Genomic DNA, 23,512 nt, shown 5'->3' on the forward strand with positions numbered 1-23,512 from the left:
GGGTGACCTTGGGCCAGTCACATTCTCTCAGCTTCACCTACCTCACAGGGTGTCTGTTGTGGGGAGGGGAAGGGAAGGTGATTGTAAGCCGGTTTGAGTCTCCCTTAAATGGTAGAGTAAGTCAGCATATAAAAACCAACTCTTCTTCTTCTTTTCCTTCTTCTTCTCCTTCACTTTTTAAAAAAATATCATAATGTTTATTTATAACCTGACTGAAGATAAGTGAGTATGTATCTAGTCAGTGCCTGCACAAAATCTCCAGGGAACCTCATGTACACTCCTTTGGCTTCCATAAGAGAAGAAAGGTGAGATGTAAACTCCCCCACCCCCAGAGTGTAATAGTGAAATATGCCTACTGAAGCAGAAATGGTTCTTGCAGCTCATCCTGAGCACTGGTCTGCCTACCCAGGAGCTCGCAGAATCAGAACACACAGGGGCTAAGAACAAATATACCGAGGGTTAAGTTGAAGACTTGGCTGACTGCAAATTCTACAGTCTGAGTGCAAAGTAATGATTTAGTAGCAGTGAAATGCCTTGTAAGGAAATGAATGACCTCTGCCCACCCTTTCCATTTGTGACTGTTTTATAAAACCTCCAAGATGCAGTTAATAATGATGATTGATATTGCACTCAGATGAGAGCTGGGTGCACTGCAGGAAGCTAAAGCAGATGAATCTTGTCATGAGGTCTCGGATCTTTGAAATGATGGCACCCATTGTAAAACCAGCTGTGAACACAGGCACATGAGGACAATTGAGGAACTTCTTCATTTCCCCCCCAGTAGCAGTCTCTAGTATTGCTTGCTTGCCAGTTACCAACTGGGTTTTGTACTTCAGAAGGGGTTCCATGATATTTTCATGTAAAGAAGAAATGAAGCTCTTTGGAATGCAATCATTCTTCCATTTCCTTGAGTTCACACAAGCACAGCAGTTGCATAAGCAGTACCGGAATGAATTAGACCATGCTTCTTAAGTATCACCCCTTTTCCACCTGTATGCAGCCATGGGCAGGTTCACTTGACATTGACTCACATGTGTGAGTCAAATGTTGACTCAAGTGTAAATGAGCCATCACAGATTTAATAGAAGAGATGGAACACGTGCATTGCCTCAATGCAATGCTTTTCATTAATGATCCTTTTGCTTATTCAGCCAATAGTTCTTAAGCAAAAGTCATTATACAGGGAATATCAAGTACTGTGCATTTATATATGAACCAGCTCTACATATACCCAGCCTTTGTATAGGAAAAGAGGGCCAGGGAATCTCCATGGAGCTCATGAATATCTGGTTTTTCAGCAAAAGAGAAGGGTAAATTCTGTTTCCAGGTTACAATTACAGAAAGAAGACTGGAATTCAGCACCCTGGACAGATCACAGGGAGCAGATAATTCCTTCAGAGCAAACTGAGCCCTTTTATCCTCCCCAAGCCAAAGTACTTTTCAAGCTCCTCCCCCTTCCTACAGAACAGATCTTCTTAAAGGTATCAGCCAGGAGTTTGGAGAGTAGAGCTCCAATGCCTTTCCACTAGTGTTGCCACATGCAGTTTTTGCCACCCCCTCCCCAAATTCTGTGTCATCTTTTCCTTGAAGGATGCGTTGGGATCACTGCTCAAGGCTTGGGATTTAACTGCAATCCTGCCCCCAGTTCTGTTTGCGTAACAGTCGCTTCAGACTTTACAAGGGCATGGAGATTGCATAATTCTGATGGACTTGTATTTCTGAATTTGTTTGTTGGTTTGTTTTTACAAGACAAGAAATCAGCTGTGTCACTGTAAAGGAACTTACTGACCTGCTGCTCTGTGCCAGAGATGTTAAACTATAAGATACTGCAAGGCCCTGTCATTTCCCTGGTGCGTTTGAACATCTGTATGCAACTGCTGGGAGCGTTTGTTTGGCTGCTGCAACATGAGATTGCCTTAAAGGCCATCTGGAAGCTTTTGTCAGTGCAGAAGGCTGTGGCTCACCTCTCAACTGGGACAGGCTGCAGGAAGCTTGCTATTCCTTCTGGCTCAGCTGCCTTGACTTCTTGTTAGCTTCTGGGCCCAATTCAATTCAAAGTTCTGTGATAACCTCTGAAGCCCTACATGGCTTCAGGCCTGCTTGATTTAGGGATTGTCTCATCCCATACATACCACCCCAATGCTCTTAGATCTTCAGGCATGGCACTGTTCTATATTCCATTTTTTTTATATAGATATGAAACTGTAAGGTGTCAGGGCCAAACCTTCCCCTCTGCTTATATGAACATTATGAAATGATTTTGCTGGCTCAAGCCAACCTGGTCTCATTTCTCATGGCTTTCCATCATCTGGATAAAACAGGCCTTTGTTTTGGAAAGCCTTCCTTGCTGGTTAAGGATGATGAAGTTGGCTCTTTGCTGTTATTTGTGTAGAATGTTATTTGCTTGTGCTTTATTCTCTCACTTCTGACTGGGGTTAAATACTTCTTCAGGTACCATTATTTTATTATTTTATTGGTTTTAGTTGGGATACAGAAAGAAAAAGAAGGGGGAAAGGGTGAGGGGTAAAATTAACAGATCTTATTGGGTTAGCATCCTGGACAGGTCTTCTACTTTCTTGTCTCTATTTTGCTTCCATCTTATACATTTTTATCTCTATCTTATCTATCGAATTTCTATTTTGATCTTATGTCTAATTCTTACTTCATTTGTCTTTGATAGTTCATAAAAATAATACTATAACAAAAACACTTCTCGTTATGTCTGTTCTTACTGTCTAAAATCTTATCTACATAGCCTTTATTTCTAACGTATTTAACTTGAATTAACTTTGTTTCTTTTATAAAATAGTTGCCAACTCTGTTCATGTTCTTCTGGCGGTTTCTTCTTCATCCAGTTGGAAAGTCTAGCCATATCTGCGTATTCGTACATTTTTGTAATCCACACGTTTAGTGATGGTATTTTTTTGTCCTTCCAATATCTGGCGTAAAGTGTTCTTGCTGCTGTCATCGCATATAAAAAGAGTTCTTTGTCTGAAGATCTTAGTTGTGGAGGAGTCATTCCCAATAAAAAATATTTGGGCTGTAAATCAAAGTTCCATTGTAGAATAGCTTGTAGTTCTCCATGTATTTCTCTCCAATATTTCTGTGCCTTTCTACATTTCCACCATTGATGAAAAAAGGTGCCATCAGTCTCTGAGCATTTCCAACAGTTAGATGGTTAGATTTGTACATTTTTTGAAGATCTTTCGGGGCAAAATGCCCCCTATAAAACATTTTATACCAGTTTTCTCTGACTGTTTGGGAACTTGAAATTTAATATCTTGCTGCCACATTTCCCCTTATGTTTGCAAAGATATCATTTCTCCAAAATTCTGCATCCATTTCACCATACATACTTTTACTTGCTCTGGAGCTGTTTCAATTACCAATAGTATTTTGTAGATTTTTGATAATAGATGATCTTGTGATTTTTTAATTGTTAATTTGAATTCAGTCTTTCTCAGTTTCTCTTTCAAAAGTTATTCATTTCTTAGTGTGTGAGTTATTTGCATATATGGCAACCAAGATATACTGATCTTTTTCGCCATTAACTCCTGAAGAGATTTCACACTGCTTTGTTTGTTGATAAGATCTTTGAAGTTAAAAAGCTGTGCTTTGACCTAGTTTTCCAGTGCCCATATGCTTCTGTGGGAGACATCATTTCTGGTGGTGATGGACTGATGGTTTCTTTTAATTCATGCCAGGTTTTCAGTAGTTGGAATGTCAGATTCTCTTGGTTGGTTTCTTTAGGAATTTTCATTTTTTTTCTTTTGAAATTTCTTTTGGAATTTTCATTTTTTTTCTTTTGGAGAGATCCCTGTGCCCCCAGAGAATTTCTGCGTGCAGATTCCCCTCTTAAACTGGTGTGTGCTGAAAGCGACTCGGAGTTCCGTGACGCTCTTCGCTCGGGTCCCACCGTTCAGATTGCCTTTTTCAGGTACCATTATTATGACAGAAAATGTAGTGCATAAATATAAAGAAATGAATGTGTGTAACTCAATGTGGAATGGCTGCCATTTTACCTGGCTGTGTAAGGGTTAGTTCTCGGCATCATGTTTCCACAGCTCTGTTGCTCTTAATTAACTTTAAGAATTACATGATTTGACATCTAGCTTATATATTTAGGACTTGGGAAAGGTTGAAAAGCTACCTCTGTTCCAGAAGCATACCTTAGATGCTGTTGCCTAGACTCCCATTTCCCAGCACTTCCCTGCTGTCTGCCAGAGGAGAGCTTATCCATCAAGGGCTAAACCTCCCCTACCTGTTCACCTCCTGGCTGCTCAAGCCTGAAAAAGGAGCTCCTGCCAGTACACCTAGAGCAGTCAGAGAATTAGAGCAGTTGCCTTGGTGACTACCTGGTTTCTGGCCTGGGTGCTCTATTTTTATGCACTGAAACACCTAGGGTTGTGCATATCGATATACCCGAACTGAAAATAAAGCCGAAATTAGCCATTTCGGCAATATTTGGGTTTTGGGTCGACCGAATACCAAAACCTAGGAATTGAGGACAGCCGCAAGAAGAAGATCCATCTTTACTGGCCACCCCATCCCGCCCCCTTTTTTAAATCTGGTGGCTGATCAGCTAATATTTGTCGCTGTGGCACCTAGGGTAGTTACAGCCATCTGAGTAGGGTTTTTAATGGTTAATGATTATGGTTTTAAGGATGTTTTACATGTATTCTGGATGTAATCTGTTTTTAATCATTGTTATCCGCCCTGAGCCTGGCTCGCTGGGGATGAGGGCGGGTTATAAATTTGAATAAATAAATAAATCTGCCCAAAGCCAAATTGGTGATTCCCAAAAAACCCAAATAAATTTACATATAGATATTTGGCTTTTTTGGGTTTTGGCTATTTGCCTTTTCTCAGATACACTGTTCTGTGCTTTCTCCCATTTTTCTATCTTTGACTGGTTTTGTTAGGGCCCCATAGTTGGAGCCCTTTTGAGGTAGGGGTCGTGTAATCAGAGCCAGCTTGGTCAGACCCAACTAGTCTGGAAGGATAATTTTAAAAGATGTGACTCATCCAGTCCTGTCCAGAAAGATATACCCTCCAACTAAAAAACAACCACTTCTACAGCTACTTATTGGGCTTTTGAAGAAGATCCCTCACCTGTGCGGATGAGCAATCTCCTTCACAAGAGCTTCCTTGGTCATGACTTCGGCTGGCTCCGATATCACCCCCTTCTCCTAGCTTCATTCTCTGATGAATTATCTCTGCCACAAATGGACAGACAGGCCAATTCTTTTACTGCTATAGATTAATGGTAATAGCAAGTCAAGTGATTTGTTTTGTTATGATATTTGGTTTGGATCAAGGTCATATGGAGGGGTGGAATCTTTTTCTGGGGCGCATGGTAGCCCTCAGCAGTCCTGGATGTTGGGGGTGTGTGTGTCTATCTTTCTTCTTGACATGCAAGTTTTCTAAGTGCAGGGAGTTTTTGGTATATAGAGGCATTCCATCATGCAATTTCCCCCCTTTGCATTCTGAATCCCTTGAGAAGTAGACTGTGACTTCAGTGGGTGGCCTTAGTGAATTTTCTGTCTCTGTACCCCAAGTTCCACATTTGGAAAAAGGGTTTGCAGAGGCTATTTCTCAGGCTTGTAAGATATTTGCACTAAGTAAACAATAAATAAAATGTTGCTGCTTTCCATAAAGGGCCTCTAACAATGCCATCCTTAGTAGAGTTATACTCTCGTAAGGTCACTGAAGTCAATTAGCTTAGAAGTATGTAAATTTGCTTATGGTGGCACTGTAAAAAGATTATGCAAGATGATGCTTATGTGCTGGTGAACAATTCAGTTCAGTTTGAAGATAACACAGGAAGTTGAACTACTGACAAATACACTGAACAATGGGGTGTCTAAACTTAGAAACACAGCCTCACCTACTTCACAGGGTGTCTGTTGTGGGGAGGGGAAGGGAAGGTGATTATAAGCCGGTTTGAGTCTCCCTTGAGTGGTAGAGAAAGTCGGCATATAAAAAAACAAATCTTTTTTATATGGACATATTAAACTGTTCTTTATCATAGTCCCTGGTCTTCTAATTCGATATTTTCTACTCTGGCAGCAGCACTTGAGTAGAGAAAGGGATGTTCTAATATCTGACTGTTTAACTGGAAAACTGGGGATCTTCTGCATGCAAAGTATGTGTTCTACCACTGAGACAAAGCCCCTTTCCTTCATTGGTTCTCGTAGGTTATCCGGGCTGTGTAACCGTGGTCTTGGTATTTTCTTTCCTGACGTTTCGCCAGCTGTTGTGGCCGGCATCTTCAGAGGAGTAACACTTTCCTTCATTTCTCTTTTCTTTTTATAGATGCTTATTCTGCCACTCTACAGGACTCCTTTTCCAGGTCTTGAATCAAGCCCTGCCTAGCCTTCTGTCTTCATGGAATATCCCCAAATGACTGTTTTGCATTTAAAATAACAAAGGTCATAAGACATGGTCAAAGCTCTTCAGTAGGTTAAATGCTAGGAACCTTTATTGCATACAACAAATCAAGGTCTTTGCAATACCAGCCCCCTAGAATCCTTTGAAATAGATATTATTTAGGTGTCCTCCCTCCTCCAACTAGCATCAAACTGATAACTCAACACTTCATTACTTGTAACCCACTGTCTTTCACTTTTAATTACTTTTCTCCATGATAACTGCTTTCCAGACATCTGAAAACTCCCCTAGAATACATAAGAATTTATTGAAAACTCACTTTGAACGTGTTGCCCTTCTTCCAGCTGGCAGGTGCCACAAGTCATTCCCCGAGGGACACAAGCAGGTAGAAAGAGAGTCAGGGCCAGATGTTGATGGCAAAACTACAGTTAGGAAGATGTGATCTGAAGTTCTCATATCATGGAAAGTTCAGTCTTCATTTGCCTGCTAGATCCATCCACTGCTAAAAACAATCTGCATAGAGTGATGTCGTTTCATTTAAAGAATGAAAATAATATAAGGAAGAATAACATCATGATGCATATTGCATAGCAGTTCAACACCCAACTTCCTTTAACTTAATAGAACACTGAGACCTTTGATGCAGAAACTTGAAGAGAAAACATAAAAAAAAATACTTAATTCAAGGTGTTCTGTTTCCCTGGCCATATAGGCCCCGAATCTGCCAGTTTCCCCCCTACTGTTACAGAAAACATGCTTGCACTAAAATTTTTGGGTTAGCCTTTTAAAAGAAGCAGTGCACAGCAACACAACTTTCTGTTTTCGCCCAAGTCCTAATTCCATCCCCAACCCTATATTCCTAAATTTTATTTTCTTCTGCAATAGCACAAAATGAGTTTGGGGGTGGGTGGAGGTATGAGAATGGGGGTTACACATATTGTGCTTCCTATTGATTCCTGTTTTTTGGCTACAGTCTTATGCCCACTCCCTTGGAAGTCTATCTCATTGACTTCAAGAGGGTCTTACTTCCAAGTATACATGTGTAGAACTGGACATAATCCCAGGCTTCCCTTAAATTCAGAACAGAATTGCCACCACAACTGCTTTCTGTAATATTTTTCAGCAGCTCCCAAGCTCCATCTACTTCCTGCTTCCTTTTCCTCAATCATGAGTAACTATTTCTCTTCTCTGTTCATGAGTCATCATTCTGTTCCTGTTGCCTTGTGTAGAAGGTGAAGTAGATTTTTAGGAAAGCATCCCTGTCACCTCTCCACTGATGTCTTCTGAAGGGATGATGCAATTTCAACACAAAGATATTCAACTGTTGGATTTATTATGTTCAAAGGTGCACTGATCCCTCCGGTGTGAGCTGATCACTCTGTCTATTAGGTTCATGCCAAGCAGCCTGCAGAACCAGCAAGCAATGGGTTTTCCCAAAGCAATGCATGCCAAATAGGCTGCTGATTCAAACTGATTGGCAGCCGTTAATGTCACTAAAGACTACTGAGATGAAACACAGCATTTATTGATGACTAATCTACAGGATTTGAAAGTGATCTAATTGCCTGCTGAGTGGAGCAGTTACTCAGCAAGGATGTAGGGGAGTAGTGGAACTCAACCAGGCTGTGGGAGAATGTGCATGTGCAAAAAAGCCAACGGCGCTGTACTGCATGTTTAGAAAGAAATACAGTGAAACAACCAGCCAAACATCTACAAACAGGTCAATGAACCATTGACTTGATTCTCAAAAAATCAGGTCTCTGTTCACAACCAGTGAACAGGACGCAAACCAAACTAGGTGGGAGAGGGGTGTTGGAGCATCCCTCATCTTCTCCTGTCAACATGCTGTAATCACTTATGCTGGAAGAACAGCTAGCTTCAAGCGAGCCTGCATTACTTTCTGCTCTTATCTCTCCCACCATCAGGGCACCCTTCCATTCCCAAGTATCGCACTATGTGGCCATCTGTATCTGAAACTGAATGTTCCACGCGAGTGTTTGGGTGTTTTAGGAAGAGGAGCGGAGTAAAGGGAAAACCATTCCCCAGTTCCCGTTTCTTAGAAATCATCACAAAATTTACTGTAGTTTGGATATGGTTTCCAGCTGGCCTGGACAAAATCAGCTTCCTGTTCCTTTAACAGAAATGGGCAGCTGGAGCTTTTCGTGGCCTGCAGAGAAATAACATCAGCTGATAACTGCTGCTGGTCAAACTGTCTTTAAAGGGCAGATAAAGGGACCAGTTTTAAATCAGCCATGCTAGTTTTTGGAGAAACCCATTTCTGGGCCAAATGAATGCAAGGAACATTTTTGCCCCAACCCCCCTTGGAAATAGAGCATGGCTGGGCAGAGCATAATCAAGGGGAGTTTGGGAGCACCTACGTAAACCAGCTCTGCTTCTCTAGCCACTGGATCTTGGCCACAGCAGCTGCCTTCCCACCTGTCCTGTAATAGATGATGTGGAGATAGCCAGTCACCTCCAGGCCCAAGCTGGAGGTTTTGGGCTTCCTTCGGACTGTCTAGGAAATGGGCTCATTATTACTTGCTCCATCTTGCTTGAAGAGTTCTGTATAATTAGGCCAGCTTCTTACGTATTAATTGGGCCCTAACTGGTGAGAGGGATATGGCTCAGTGGCAGAACATCTGCTTGGCATGAAGAAGGCCCCAGGTTCAATCCTCAGACGCTCCAGTTAAAGGGATCAGGTAGTAAGAGATGTGAAAGGCCTCTCTACCTAAGACCCTGGAGAGTTGCTGCCAGACTGAGGAGACAGTGCTGACCTTGATAGATAGGGTTGCCAACCTCCGGGTACTAGCTGGAGATCTCCTGCTATTACAACTGATCTCCAGCTGATAGAGATCAGTTCCCCTGGAGAAAATGGCCACTTTGGCAATTGGACTCTATGGCATTTAAGTCCCTTCTCTCCCCAAACCCTGCCCTCCTCAGGCTCCACCCCAAAAACCTCCCATCAGTGGTGAAGGGGGACCTGGCAACCCTATTGATAGACCAATGGTCTGATTAAGTAGAAAGCAACTTAATATGTACATATGAAAACAGTACAGGTTGCTATGGCATAGATAGGTTTGGTATTGCAAGGACCACAAGACATCTAAGGATGAAGGGATGTTTCACAAGTGGGAATCTGTGAACCCTGGAGTGTTGTGGACAGATCTCATTTAGCGTTGAGCAGCATCAACTGAACCCTAGTTGCTAGATGGCCTGGTAGAAGGGGGATGAGACTTGCTTTGTCTTGGCACTGGCTTGTGTGCTGGCAAGAAAAGTGAGGCCAGCAGCTAAGTTTGGAGCCCAAGACAGACAGTCATCAGAAGCTGACTGCAGGTTATAACCCACAATAAGATGAAAGTGTTTAGCTATGCAGATCAGCCCTTAATAAACCTAGTTTAATCCGTATGCTGATTTTTCATGTTTCCATTCCGGGGTGCGTGGGCAATCAACCGCATACATATTTTCCTGTTTCCAGCTGTTGTCAACACAGATATATTTTTGATGGACCAGCAAGAAAACTAAGCATGAAAAGTGAACATCTAAGCACATTTACTTTTAAAGGAACCTAACTCATGTTGCATATTGATTATTGCAGTCTATGTCCACATCACTCTTATTTCAGGACAATTTTGTTGTATAAATCAGACTAAATGCAGATTTCAGTCTTGGTTCAGAATGAATTCACACATTAATTATGAGACACTGGTGTTAGCCCTTGATCATCCACATATCTCTCAATCTGTTTTCATGCACTGACATCTCCTTATCATGCTATTTACCTGATAGCCAGATTGGGTGCCAAGTCATAATAGTGTACCATGAGAAATACAATCAATTAAATAATCAAATGCTACTGGAAGCCCAAAGAAAGCACTGAACAGGCTTCCTGGCATGCCCCCTTGCGTGATTTAGACTTACCCCTTTTCAGTCAGTGGACAACATCCCCATAGGAATCTTTCCATGTTTCAGTGTGGTATACTGGTTAAGAGCAGCAGACTCTAATCTGGAGAACCGGGTTTGATTCCCCAATCTTCCACATGAGCGGTGGATTCTAATCTGGAGAACTGGGTTTGATTCCCCAATCTTCCACATGAGCGGTGGATTCTAATCTGGAGAACTGGGTTTGATCCCCCAATCTTCCACATGAGCGGTGGACCCTAATCTGATGAACTGGGTTTGTTTCACCACTCCTCCACATGAAGCCTGCTGGGGGACCTCGGGCTTTCAGAACTCTCTCAGCCCCACCTACCTCAAAAGGTGTCTGTTGTGGGGAGAGGAAGGGAAGGTGATTGTAAGCCGCATTGAGACTCCTTAAAGGTAGAAGAAAGTGGGGCTATAAAAACCAACTCTTCTTCTTCTTCTTAGTTCAATCTTTAGAGGATTCAGTGAGCAAAAAGAGCAAAACAGAAACCTGTGCTTCCCAGTCGCCATTGCACCGTATGACTCATGGCTATCACACTGTCTCTCAGAAGGGTCTTTGCCTTAGTATGATCCAGAAGCCCGCTGTTCTCACTCCTTGCATGAGCAAGCCATACTCAGCACAACCAGGAGTTGGGTCATGCATGGAATGTGAGGATGAGAAAGCTGCTGGATTATCCTATGTAGGGCTGTTGATTCGGTTCGGCCCGAACTGAAAATCAGCCGAATTTCCCCTGATTCTGTGGTTTTTAGTTCGGGAGGAACTGAAATCAAAACTGGCGGGCAACCAGGGAGCCGAATTCAGCGAGTTCGGGAATTCGCGAATAAATCCGGCAAATTCGGGGCCGTCAGTAAGCAGCATAACCGTCAGTAAGCAACATTCTCCTCCCCCGGCCAATCGGTGGCCAAGCTGGGTCTTCTTCTGGCCAATCAGTCAGGATTGAGTACTGGAGGAATCAGCTGATGTGCGGCCCGGCCAGGGAGAGAGAGAGAGAGAGAGAGAGAGAGAGAGAGAGCGAAATCCTCGTGTGTGTGTGGGGGTGCTTGTGCACATTCGCTCCTTTCTGTGGCTGCAGGGGGCGTATTTTTGGGGGTACAGACACAAAACTTTCAGAGGAGCTTCAGATGAAGCTTCTTAAGATACCCCCCAAGTTTTGTAAACATTGGATCAGGGGGTCCGGAGATATGGGCTCCCCCCTTTTTCTTTCCATGGCTGCAGGGGGCGCATTTTTTGGGATATAGCCCCCAAATTTTCAGCATAGCTTCAGACAATAATTCTTAAGATACCACCCAAGTTTTGTAAAGATGGGTTCAGTGGGGGCAGAAATATCGCCTCCCCCCTTTTCTCTTTCAGTGGCTGCAGGGGGCACATTTTTGGGGGTGCAGATCCCAAACTTTGAGTGGAGTTTCAGACAAGTGTTCTTAAGAGACCACCCAAGTTTTGTGAACATTGGGTCAGGGGGTCCCGAGATATGGGCTTTCCCTTTTCCCCTTTCCCCTTTCCCCTATTGGGATGAATGGATCAGCCGATCCTGTGCATCTCCAGAGCAAAACGTCCCATGCCTAATTGGAATCATCTTGGATTACAAGTCCTCCCCAGCCCCTCCTGATGGAACAGAAGACAGCCACAGTAAGACCCCTTTGGGGGCTTTAATCTATAATTTTTCTCCTGTGTATGTGTGTGTGTGTGGGGGGGAAAGCAGAGTCTGTGTGTGTGGGGGGAGGGAGCAGTTTCTGTGGGTGGGGGGGAAGCCAAAGGGGGCTTTCGTCGCTTCTGCCTGGGGTGTGTGTTCCCCCTCAAGTCTCTCGCTCCCTGGTTTGAGGGGGGAGGTTTCAGTTGTGTGTCTTCTGGTTTTCCCTGTTGCAAAGGTGTTGTTTTACTTTGCAGTTGCTTTGCAAACTTTTCAGCTGTTGTCGGGGCTGGGAGCTTTGTGCGTGGGCAGCAAGCTCTGCTGAGAGATGCACATGGGGATCTCTTTCAGGGCCCATATCTCAGCCCCCCCTGACCCAATCTTTACAAAACTTGGGGAGTCTTTCAATAAACGTCCTTTGAAGCTCTGCTGAAAGTTTGGGACCTCTAACCCCAAAAATGCCCCCCCAGAGCCACGGAAAGGCGCTATTGTGTTTTTAATGGCTTTATTCGGCCGAATTCTTTTCCCGAACTTTGAATTCCCGCCGAATTGAACAAATCCGAAGTGGGGGAGTTCGGACTTCGGCATATCCCGAATCTAAATGGGCTGAATTCGGCCGAATCCGAACTATACCGAATTTTTTTAAATTCAACAGCCCTAATCCTAAGTCAAGCAGAAAGGGGGTCTGTGGTTCAGTGCTGAAGCTTCTGCTTTGGATGCAGAAAGTCCCCGATTCAGTCTTTGGTATCTTCAATTAAATGGATAAAATAGGAGGCAATGGGAAAGAACACTTCCTGAGCCCATGGAGAGCCTCTATCAATCAGAGTTGATAACACTGATTTTGACAGAACAATGGTCTGATTCAGTAGAAGTCGACTTTCTTTGTGTTCACAGGTGATCCCCTGTTGAAGCAACATGCCTGGTTGTGATGGGGTGCCCATGCTGGATGACCAGGTCCACACCCAGTGCCTTCCCCTTTCCTCGCTCTTGCGGATTGTGAGGTTTAATTACTGTTTTCAGAATGCCCTGATTTCATTTTAGCAAAGCACTAAAGAATGAGATTCATCACAGATGGTTAGCACGATAACACAACGAGTCACACCAGCAATGCTATTGACTCCGGGGGCCATATATACAGCTGGTGGTCAGACTGACATGACAGTGAAATCCACCGAGAGTCTCCTCAATCATTTACATTGTAAATTAAACCATCTCCTAGACCTTTGTACTGTCTGCCATCACTGTGTTGTAAGCCAACTTCAGTATCAGTGTGTCTGTTCCAGATGAGTTTTTGTTTCTTCCGCTGCCAGTTTTCAAATGGTGGGCTTGGTATAAGCCTCTGTAGTAGATCTCTAAGTGGTTATTTTGACCAACATCCTCATTCTGTTGTGTGGTTAGGATGGGATAACAACATCTTAGCACCGTTTGTCCATCAGAAACAAGGACTGTACTCAGTGGCTTTTTAAAATGGAACTGCTGATGCTCAGTTCAGATTTGCCAGCAGTTTTGTTCAGATGCAGGTGGTTTATCTCTACTTTTCTTTGCATATGAGACTGCACCTGATCCTCCTTTGAGAACGTGGGGAGTAGTAAGCACATGACTGCTGAGTACCTGTTCCAAAGTACCTAATAGTGCAGTCCTAAGAGCCCTTTCCTGAGAGTAAGCCCCACTGAATAGACTTGAGCAGGATTTTGAATAGGCCTGCTTAGAATTATTCTCTAAAGGAATGATCCTAAGCAGGCCTATTCAGAAGCAAGTCTCTTGGTATTCAGTAGGGCTTGCTCCCAGGAAAATGTCCCTGAGATTGCATAACTTCCCTTGAACTGAAATCATGGGTCAATAATTAGAGTAAAAGAATCAAAGGTGCATGAATGGCTCTAAAAGAAACTAAAATTCAATGGATTTCCACGTCATATTACTCATTTTATTAGTTTTCTCTATCCTGAATCCCGTTTCTCCCAAATTCCAGTTTGACCTGAAAAATTTCTGAAATTAATTCCTGAATTGGAGAATGGACTCAACGTTCATTTGCAGCTCTGCCCCTCCCCCCCAACAAACACATAACTGATGCACACATGCATAAGAAAACGTAACTGACTGGAGAGTACATGAGAGTATATCATGATTCTTTGTGTGTGGGGTTTTACAGATGCACACACACACATGGATAAAACACTCTGTGCTAAGAATTTACTGGGACATTGAAGAAGAATGGAATAAGATTCTCCTGGATCTTCCCACAGGGACTCACTTTTACCTACAAAGAGGTCAGATTTACTATCTCTTCACAGGAGGAGGTAAAAAACTTTTTGAAGAATTATGAAAAAGATCTAGCTGGCCTTAACCAGGAGCCACAACATCAACAAGAAGAGGAGAAAAAGGAGTTGGCCTCGACATCTGGACAAAAAAGACAGGACATCAAAAATAACAGAAGTGTTGGAAAAACAAAAATTCACAGCAAGAACAAAACTAAAAGGAAACATGCAGTTTATGGGTGATAGAGAGAAACAGAGGGCTAAACAGGGATTTAAATGATGACTAGGGAATTTTGTATTTACTGATCTAATCCTTTTACCTTAAGAACGGTTTTGAAATAAAATCTGTTACTATATATGAAATCGATAAAACACTCTGTGCTGATTAAACACTACAAAAAAATGTAAATGCTCTCCTTTCCATATGTTCCTGCCTTCAGCTATCATCTCATTCATGTGCTTTTCTTTCCTATCCCATCACTGTTTTGAGTATTTTATATATATTTACCTCAAAGGATAAAAGGTAAAGGTCCCCTGTGCAAGCACCGGGTCATTCCTGACCCATGGGGTGATGTCACATCCCAACGTTTACTAGGCAGACTTTGTTTATGGGGTGGTTTGCCAGTGCCTTCCCCAGTCATCTTTCCTTTACCCCCAGCAAGCTGGGTACTCATTTTACCGACCTCGGAGGATGGAAGGCTGAATCAACCTTGAGCCAGCTACCTGGAACTGACTTCCGTCGGGATCAAACTCAGGTCGTGTGCAGAGCTTGGACTGCAGTACAGCAGCTTATCACTCTGCGCCATGGGGCTCCTACCTCAAAGGAAGATGACCCCAAATGTAAGACAATCCCCATAAAAACGGTTATACACAAATGGTTTATAACCCAATATATGTATAATGTTAATTTGATGTTGCACAGATAACATTAAAGTGGGAACATTTCATATGAAAAATTAAGTCTAAGGAAATAAATAATACATTGTATGTAAATAAAGAATCACATGTTGAATTCACTCAGTCAAGATGCAAAATAGAAATGGAGTTGAAGGGGTTTACAAACAGCAGGGATGAGGATTTCAGAATCAACCCCAGGACCTTCTCAGTCTAAATTCAGTCATATGTCTCAAAGATTTCTCGATTTCTCTGCACAATGTGACCACAGCCTTCTTTCTTTCAAAGGCATGACTGGCTTATCCCAAATCCTATTCCTCCTCCCAATTTTCTTTTTTTCTTTTTGCATTTTCAGCTATTCATGAAAGACAAATATTTAATGCTTTCTCCCACCTGCATATTGTTAAGATCAAGCTCAGTGAGCACCCTTTTCATCATGTTCTGGGATGAAATATAAATATTTGGCTAATTTTTATGTAATGCACTGAACGTCAATGCAAAAAAAAAAAAGGTGCCTTTGGGACAATGTTCTTATTTTACTCACTTAAAATCCTCTCCAATTCCAAAGTTGCCACCCATGAGCTACTACTGTCACCTCTTTCTTTCCCACCTCAACTTACCTGGCGGAAGAAGCAAAGTGGGCTCGTGGGGATCCATGATGCCATGCAACATCCAGGACTTTGAGAACCAGCTTCCACCGTGTTTAGTCTTTCTAGCCTGGGAAAGCTTATCTTGGATTCTACTAGCCTGTTTACCTAATTTCTCCACGGTGCCTTTTTTAACCATGTATACCCGCTTTGTTACCCATTATTAGCCTTCCATGCCATCATGGCAGTCAGCTTCTGCTTTTGTCTAATTGCTCCTAATAAAGTCTAAACTGCTTCAGAGCCACTCGCCAGGATGAGTTTTGCTTGACGGATACTAGGGACAAACTCCCGAGTCTGACACCTATGAGTCAAATCTTGGCTTCACATCATAACCATAGTCAACCACATGTGAAGGGGGGACTCAAGCTGGTCATAGCAGAGTCAATGACAGACTCACTGGTCCAACTGGAAGTGTATTAGGATGGGCCAGTAGGGATTCCTCCCTGCTGTGTTTGGGGCAGTAGTTCATTGGGAATGGAAGGATGCAGAGCAGAGAGAACTACATTCCCTACAGCACTACCAGCTCCACTCCCCCACAGAGGTGAATGGGGAAGAAATTGAGGGATCGGTGGGAAGCAGACCAGAAGCTTCTGCCTCACAGCATATGGTGGATGGGACTTATAGAACTAAACCAGCCCCCCATATGGTATGAACACAGGGGGCCTTCACGCCATGAGGCAGGTGTGAGAGCTACCCCTAAGAAGAGAAAATAGTCACAGTATGACCTTTGATAAGGTCAGCTCCCCTCTTATTTGGGAAAGTTTGGGTGCCCAGCAGAGTGCAGGCCATAGGCTGGGGCTTTATCTTCTAAAGACCACAAAGTCAGGGTTGGCCCCTTGGGAGGTTTTCACCATGTTTTTGCATTACATCTGACCTGAGCCATCCAGTATATGTGCATGTACATGTGTCAAGCTTTTCATAGTCTACTAAATATCATATGGTGAGTTTAAATATCCAGGTAGTATAACATGGTCTTGAAAGACTGAAAGAGATTTGCAAAATCAATCTCTTTGTCAACCCTGCCAAACATATATTTGTCATTCTTTTCCAACATTTTTTTTGGTATTCTTGCTCTCAGTTCATACATTTAAATTACTAACTCCTGTCTTCTATGGGCAGCCCAAGACATTGAAATCCACTGAATCTCACAGGAGTAAATGAAAAGATTGCAATGACTTAGCCTCCCAGGAGAATTGTATTTTGTCAAGTTCCCCCCACCCCCGCTGCATTATGCAAATAGAATTTGTTTCCTTTGAGAAGTTGCCTTATTCAAGGGGAAGACAAAGAATTTGACTTGTTTGTTTCTCACAACGTTCCCAGTTGGAATCAACGCTGCTTTGGTGAGATTAGTAGTCTTTTGAAAATTCAGTCAAAATCTTAAGACTGGAGGAAATTGTAGGAGTCTTGTAGAAGCCACACTGGCGGATGTCTGTAGCTTTCAACCATATCAAATAAACATAGTTATCAAATTGTCAAAAAAAGTGAATTTGTATATCGTTATAAAATTAACCTCAAAATGAATTTGAATGGAACAAACTAGCAGAGTTTTGCAGATTTGGTTTTGTTTACTTCCATCCCTAGCATGAGGCCTGCACCTCGGAGGAGGGGGGAATGGAGCTTATCAATTCCTCTGGTGGTTTGTTTTTCAAGAGAGGAATAACCTCCCAACAAGCCCAATCAGGCACGAGTCTTGCCCACTTACCTGAAGCATGGGTCAGGTGCCACATAGGTAGGGTTGCCAGGTCCCTCTTCACCATCGGTGGGATTAGGCCTGAAGAGGGTGGGGTTTGGGGAGGAGAGGGACTTCAATTCCATAGAGTCCAATTGCCAAAGCGGCCATTTTCTCCAGGTGAATTGATCTCTATCGGCTAAGATTGGTTGTAATAGCAAGAGATCTCCAGCTTGTACCTGGATGTTGGCAACCCTACACATTGGAGAATGGTGTTCAGACGAGACACAGGTAGCATGCCAAAGAGCCATGTGTGGCTCCCAAACCACTGAGTATCACAGGCATAACAGATTTGTCTCTTGCTCTAATCAAGGCCAGGAGAATAACAACTGGAGCTAGATCATTATATATTTGCAGCACCCCCAAAATCATTTAAACTCAAGGATCTTTAGGATGGATGTCCAAAATTCAGTGCCAATTAAATATTGTACATTATATTAAACTTCTCTTACTTAATAGCCTATCCGATCAGGGTTAGTTATATTTGTTGCTTAAATTGAATCTCTTGTCCTCACAAAGCTGACTTTTAGCATGCTCCAACCCTAACTGCAGAGCAGTGAACAGATTCATCTGTACAACATTGTGAGATAGGTTAGGCTGATAGTACCCATACCAAAGGTCATCCAGTTAATTCCATGACAGAGCATGGACTTGAACTTGGAGCTCCCAATTTATTTTTATGTTTTTAAAATATTTATCTCTAACCTTTTGTATGTTGTCCAAAGTGGCTTACAAAATCATTCACAGGTCACATATCACAGAGAAAAAAACCCACACAAGTATATACTCAAAGCTCTCGAAAGAAAGCAGACCATTGGTTTATCGAGGTCAGTGTTGTCTGCTCTGACTGGCAGCAGCTCTCCAGGGTCTCAGGTCTTTAGAACATAAGAGAAGCCCTGCTGGATCAGACCAAGGCCCATCAAGTCCAGCAGTCTGTTCACACAGTAGCCAACCAGGTGCCTCTAGGAAGCCCCCAAACAAGACGACTGCAGCAGCACCATCCTGCCTGTGTTCCATAGCACCTAAAATAATGGGCATGCTCCTCTGATCCTGGAGAGAATCATGACTAGTATCCATTTTAACTAGTAGCCATGAATACCCCTTTTCTCCATGAACCCGTCCACTCCTTTCACATCACCTGCTACTTGATCTCTTTAACTGGAGGTGCCAGGGGTTGACCCTGAGACCTTCTGCATGCCAAGCAGACGTTCTACCACTGAGCCATGGCCCTTCTCCTGAATCCTGCTGAATTGTAGAGGTGATTAATGACGAGGCTTCTCAACTGAAATGCAACTCAACTTTGCCTCTAGTACAGCAGCAGTAGCTCTTTGATAGATTAAATGTTTGTTTGTTCGTCTCTTAATATTAGGTGCATGGCAGCAAAATAAAATGGCTTCTGAAGCATCTGGATTCGGAAGCATCTCCCAGTCCTTCAATTTTGTGGCATATAATTGGGCCCTGAAGGAATTGCTTGTTGCCATCGTTCGCACTGAGGTGGTGCGCGGATATTGCCTCTATTTCTCATAGTTGCCTTAAAGCGATACATTTTGACAGGAGCCCCGAGGACTCTTACCTCACAGGAGGGAGGGGGAGCAGGGGATTCTTCTGCTCTGTTAAAGGGTCAGCTTAAAATGATCCAACGTCCCATTCAATTTACGGAATTCACCAAGGAATAGACTGCTCAACATTGCAGGAAAAAATTCCCTGGTACTTTGAAGCAGGTGAGTTCATTGGCAGATTTTTATCATTTGTCCCAGATGATGTCTGAGACATCTCACTTTTACAAGGCTTTAAACCTTCCAGACAGATGCCCGCTTCCCTCTGCCTAGCCTAGTGCATGGCTTAACAGGTGCGTTTGGGGGTGCATCATGGAAAGATGCTCAAAAAAGCAATTGTGCGCACACTTTCCCTTTCAGAGGATATCTGGCTTTGAGCGGCAGGGTGTAATGTTTGTGATCTAGGGCTGGTTTGCGGTGAGGACCATTTCTGCCTGTGCCAATCCCATCTCCCTTTTCCTGGCACTCCCTCACTAGTTCATTTGCATGGCCTTCACTTGTTCTTGCTCACCACTGCTTTTATTCACCCTCAGAGGTGTCCTCACGTATCTGGCTACCTAAGCATTGTGGAATAACACCCCCCCCCCAATTCAAATGGCATGTCCCTATATTGGCTGGAATCAGCCAAAGGAAAACTGGCACAACCGGGGGACAACGGTGCTGACCAGGATCAGAGAGGCCAATTTTTCACAGTAGATTTTGCTTCTCTTTTGCTGTGGAGCAAAAAAACCCCCGATGTAAATTTGTTTTTCATGGCAGCGGATTTCCCCCTCTATCCCCAAGTTGTTTTGGTTTTTCATGAGGAAAAGCACGCACTGTTTGGCAACGGTAACCTCTGCTCCCATGTCCTTCCCCTTCCATTCCGCTCGTGCCTGACCGCCCCCAACTCCGCCCACCCCTGCCCACTATGCCCATGCTGCTGCTTTGCTCCATCTGGCCACTAGATGTTGCTCCCTCTCTTGTTTTTTTTCTGGCTGTGGTTGCTTTCTGGCTCCCTGAAGGTCCTATCCCTTGCACAGAGGATGGCCCCTTTTGAAGGTGGAGTCTATGTGGGGTTGCCAACCTCCATGTACTAGCTGTAGATCTCCTGCTACTACAAGTGCTCTCCAGGCAGCAGAAATCAGTCAATCTGGTGATAATGGTTGCTTTGTAAGGTGGACTGTGTGACTTTATACTCCAAACCCCGCCCTCCTCAGGCTCCAGCCCTGACGTCTTCAGGTATTTCCCAGCCTGCAGCCTAGCCTACCTCACAGACTTGTTGTGACAATGAAAGGGAGAATTGCTGTATGCCCTAGGCACGGTTGCAAACCTCCAGGTGATGGCTGGAGATCCCCTGCTATTAAAAATGATCTCCAGGTGACAGAGGACAGTTCCCCTGGACAAAAGGGCCGCTTTGGGAACTGGACTCTATGGTGTTGAGGTCCCCTCCCCCTCTCCAAACCCCACCCTACTCAGGCTCCATCCCCCAAATTTCCAGGTATTGAAGGTCGGCGGCTGCACGCATGGTCAGTTGCATGGCTGACCAGTATTGCTGGAAAAGTTCAATGGAGTTGACCAAAGAGATGAGGAGAACCTGCAGGGCAGCGCTCAAGTTTGCATGAGCAACCAACTCTCCACCTGTCTCTCGCCCTCGCTCTTGAACTCTGGATGAGCTTCCAAAATTAAGGGGGGGGGTTGGTCCCAGGAAGGAATGGGTCAACTCCTCAGCTAATCTCTATTTACGGGTGTCCTTTGAAATTCGTGCTGTTGCCACAGATTGAGTTACAAAGAGAACAGGGGCCAATTTGTGATTTTTAAATGACAACTATCCCGACGTCCGGAAGGTTCCCCAGGCATTCAAGATGAGTCATTTACATCACAATATTCGGGCGGCAAGTTCTGACTTCCGCAATTGCTGAGGAGGCCCTCTTGGTGCTTGACCCAATGGCTGGCACTTTACAACCTGCTGATAAGCATCCGCTTGTGAATTGCCACTGTATCCATGTGTGACTGCAGTTGGCATTCTGCACCCCACCCCCATGTTCGCTTGGTCCAAGGCAGTGAAATTACTCTGAAATTTATTAAGTTTGACCAGACGCAAGAAGGAATAATTTCTGTGAACAGCGAGGGAAGTGTTTGTATAGACCTCCTATGGAAGTGATGGCGAACCTTTTAGAGACCGAGTGCCCAAACTGCAACCCAAAACCCACTTATTTATCGCCAAGTGCCAATACGGCAATTTAACCTGAATACTGAGGTTTTAGTTTAGAAAAAAACAACTCATTCATTCACATATTTTGCGTTAAAAGAAAAACACAATAACAGAGCTTTCAATGATACAGGCAATTTTTTATTGAAAGGTAAAAGTTTGCATTTGGCATGCATCTCTCCAGGCATATAAAAACCAACTCTTCTTCTTCTGTAACTAGCCACTTTAGCACTCAATGCAAGAATATAAAACTGCACACCGCTACTATACATAGTTGTTATGTTGGTTAAAACATCAATACAAAGAGGAATAACGACTAGGGCTGTTGATTCGGTTCGGCCCGAACTGAAAATCAGCCGAATTTCCCCTGATTCGGTGTTTTTTAGTTCAGGACGAACCGAACTCAAAAATGGAGGGCAACCGGGGGAGCCGAATTCAGCAAGTTCGGGAGTTCACGAATAAATCCGGCCAATTCAGGGCGTCAGTAAGCAGCATAACCGTCAGTAAGCAACAGTCTCCTTCCCCGGCCAATTGGTGGCCAAGCTGGGTCTTCTTCTGGCCAATCAGTCAGGATTGAGTACTGGAGGAATCAGCTGATGTGCGGCCCGGCCGGGGAGAGAGAGAAAGAGGGAAATCCTCGTGTGTGTGTGTGTGGGGGGGGGGGTCTTGTGCACATTTGCTCCTTTCTGTGGCTGCAGGGGGTGTATTTTTTGGGTTACAGACCCCAACCTTTCAGCAGAGATTCAGACAAGCCTTAAGAGACCACCCAAGTTTTGTAAACATTGGGTCAGGGGGTCCCAAGATATGGGCTCTCCCCCTTTTTTCTTTCCATGGCTGCAGGGGGCGCATTTTGGGGGGTACAGACCCCAAACTTTCAGTGGAGCTTCAGATGAGCCTTCTTAAGATACCCCCCAAGTTTTGTAAACGTTGGGTCAGGGGGTCTCAAGATATGGGCTCCACCCCTTTTCCCTTTCCCCTTTTTCCATTTACGTGGTTGCAGGGGGCGCTTTTTTGGGGATACACCCCCCAAACTTTCAGCATAGCTTCAGACAATCCTTCTTAAGATACCACCCAAGTTTTGTAAAGATGGGTTCAGTGGGGGCAGAAATATTGGCTCCCCCCTTTTCTCTTTCCGTGGCTGCAGGGGGCGCATTTTGGGGGGTGCAGATCCCAAATTTTGAGCGGAGCTTCAGACAAGCCTTCTTAAGAGACCACCCAAGTTTTGTAAATATTGGGTCAGGGGGTCCCGAGATATGGGCTTTCCCCTTTTCCCTATTGGGATGAATGGATCAGCTGATCCTGTATGCATCTCCAGAGCAAAACGTTCCGTGCCTAATTGGAATCATCTTGGATTACAAGTCCTCCCCAGCCCCTCCTGATGGAACAGTGTGTGTGTGGGGGGGGGGAAGCAGAGTCTGTGTGTGTGTGGGGAGGGAGCAGTTTCTGTGGGTGGGGGGGGAAGCCAAAGGGGGCTTTTGCCGGTTCTGCCTGGGGGTGTGTTCCCCCTCGAGTCTCTCTCTCCCTGGTTTGAGGGGGGGTTCAGTTGTGTGTCTTCAGGTTTTCCCTCATTCATAAGAGCGGTTAGGTCTATTTGGATGCTTGCTCAAAACTGGTTTTCAAATGGTGACTTAAAGAATGCATTTGGAGTCCCATGCAAAAGGGGAAATTCCACCGCTCCTGATCATTATGCATAGCTAGCTGCCTCTGTCCCTTTCCATGGTTTGCAAACTCCCAGGTGTCAGGTGTTGCTTTGCACAGTTGCAAAGGTGTTGCTTACAAGGTTGTGTTGTTTTGCAGTCATGTTGCAATGCTTTGCAAACTTCTCAGCTGTTTGTCGGGGCTGGGAGCTTTGTGCATGGGCAGCAAGCTCTGCTCAGACATGCACATTAAGGGTGGGGGGGCCCTTTCGGGGCCCATATCTCAGCCCCCCTGACCCAGTCTTTACAAAACTTGGGGGGTCTTTCAAGAAACGTCCTTTGAAGCTCCGCTGAAAGTTTAGGACCTCTACCCCCAAAAATGCCCCCCCCCAGAGCCACGGAAAGGAGCGGATGTGTTTTTAATGGCTTTATTCGGCCGAATTTTTTCCCGAACTTTGAATTCCCGCCGAATTGCACGGACCCGAAGCGGGGGAGTTCGGACTTCGGCATATCCCTAATCTAAACGGGCCGAATTCAGCCGAATCCGAACTATACCGATTTTTTTTTAATTCAACAGCCCTAATAACAACTACACAAGGTTTATTTCAGTTATGACTTTTCCTGCACCCCTCGGCTTTGTACACCAAGTGCCCTTGTTACATGTCTG

The sequence above is a fragment of the Euleptes europaea genome, chromosome 14, assembly GCF_029931775.1.
Source record: "Euleptes europaea isolate rEulEur1 chromosome 14, rEulEur1.hap1, whole genome shotgun sequence".
NCBI classification, from domain to species: Eukaryota; Metazoa; Chordata; class Lepidosauria; order Squamata; family Sphaerodactylidae; genus Euleptes; species Euleptes europaea.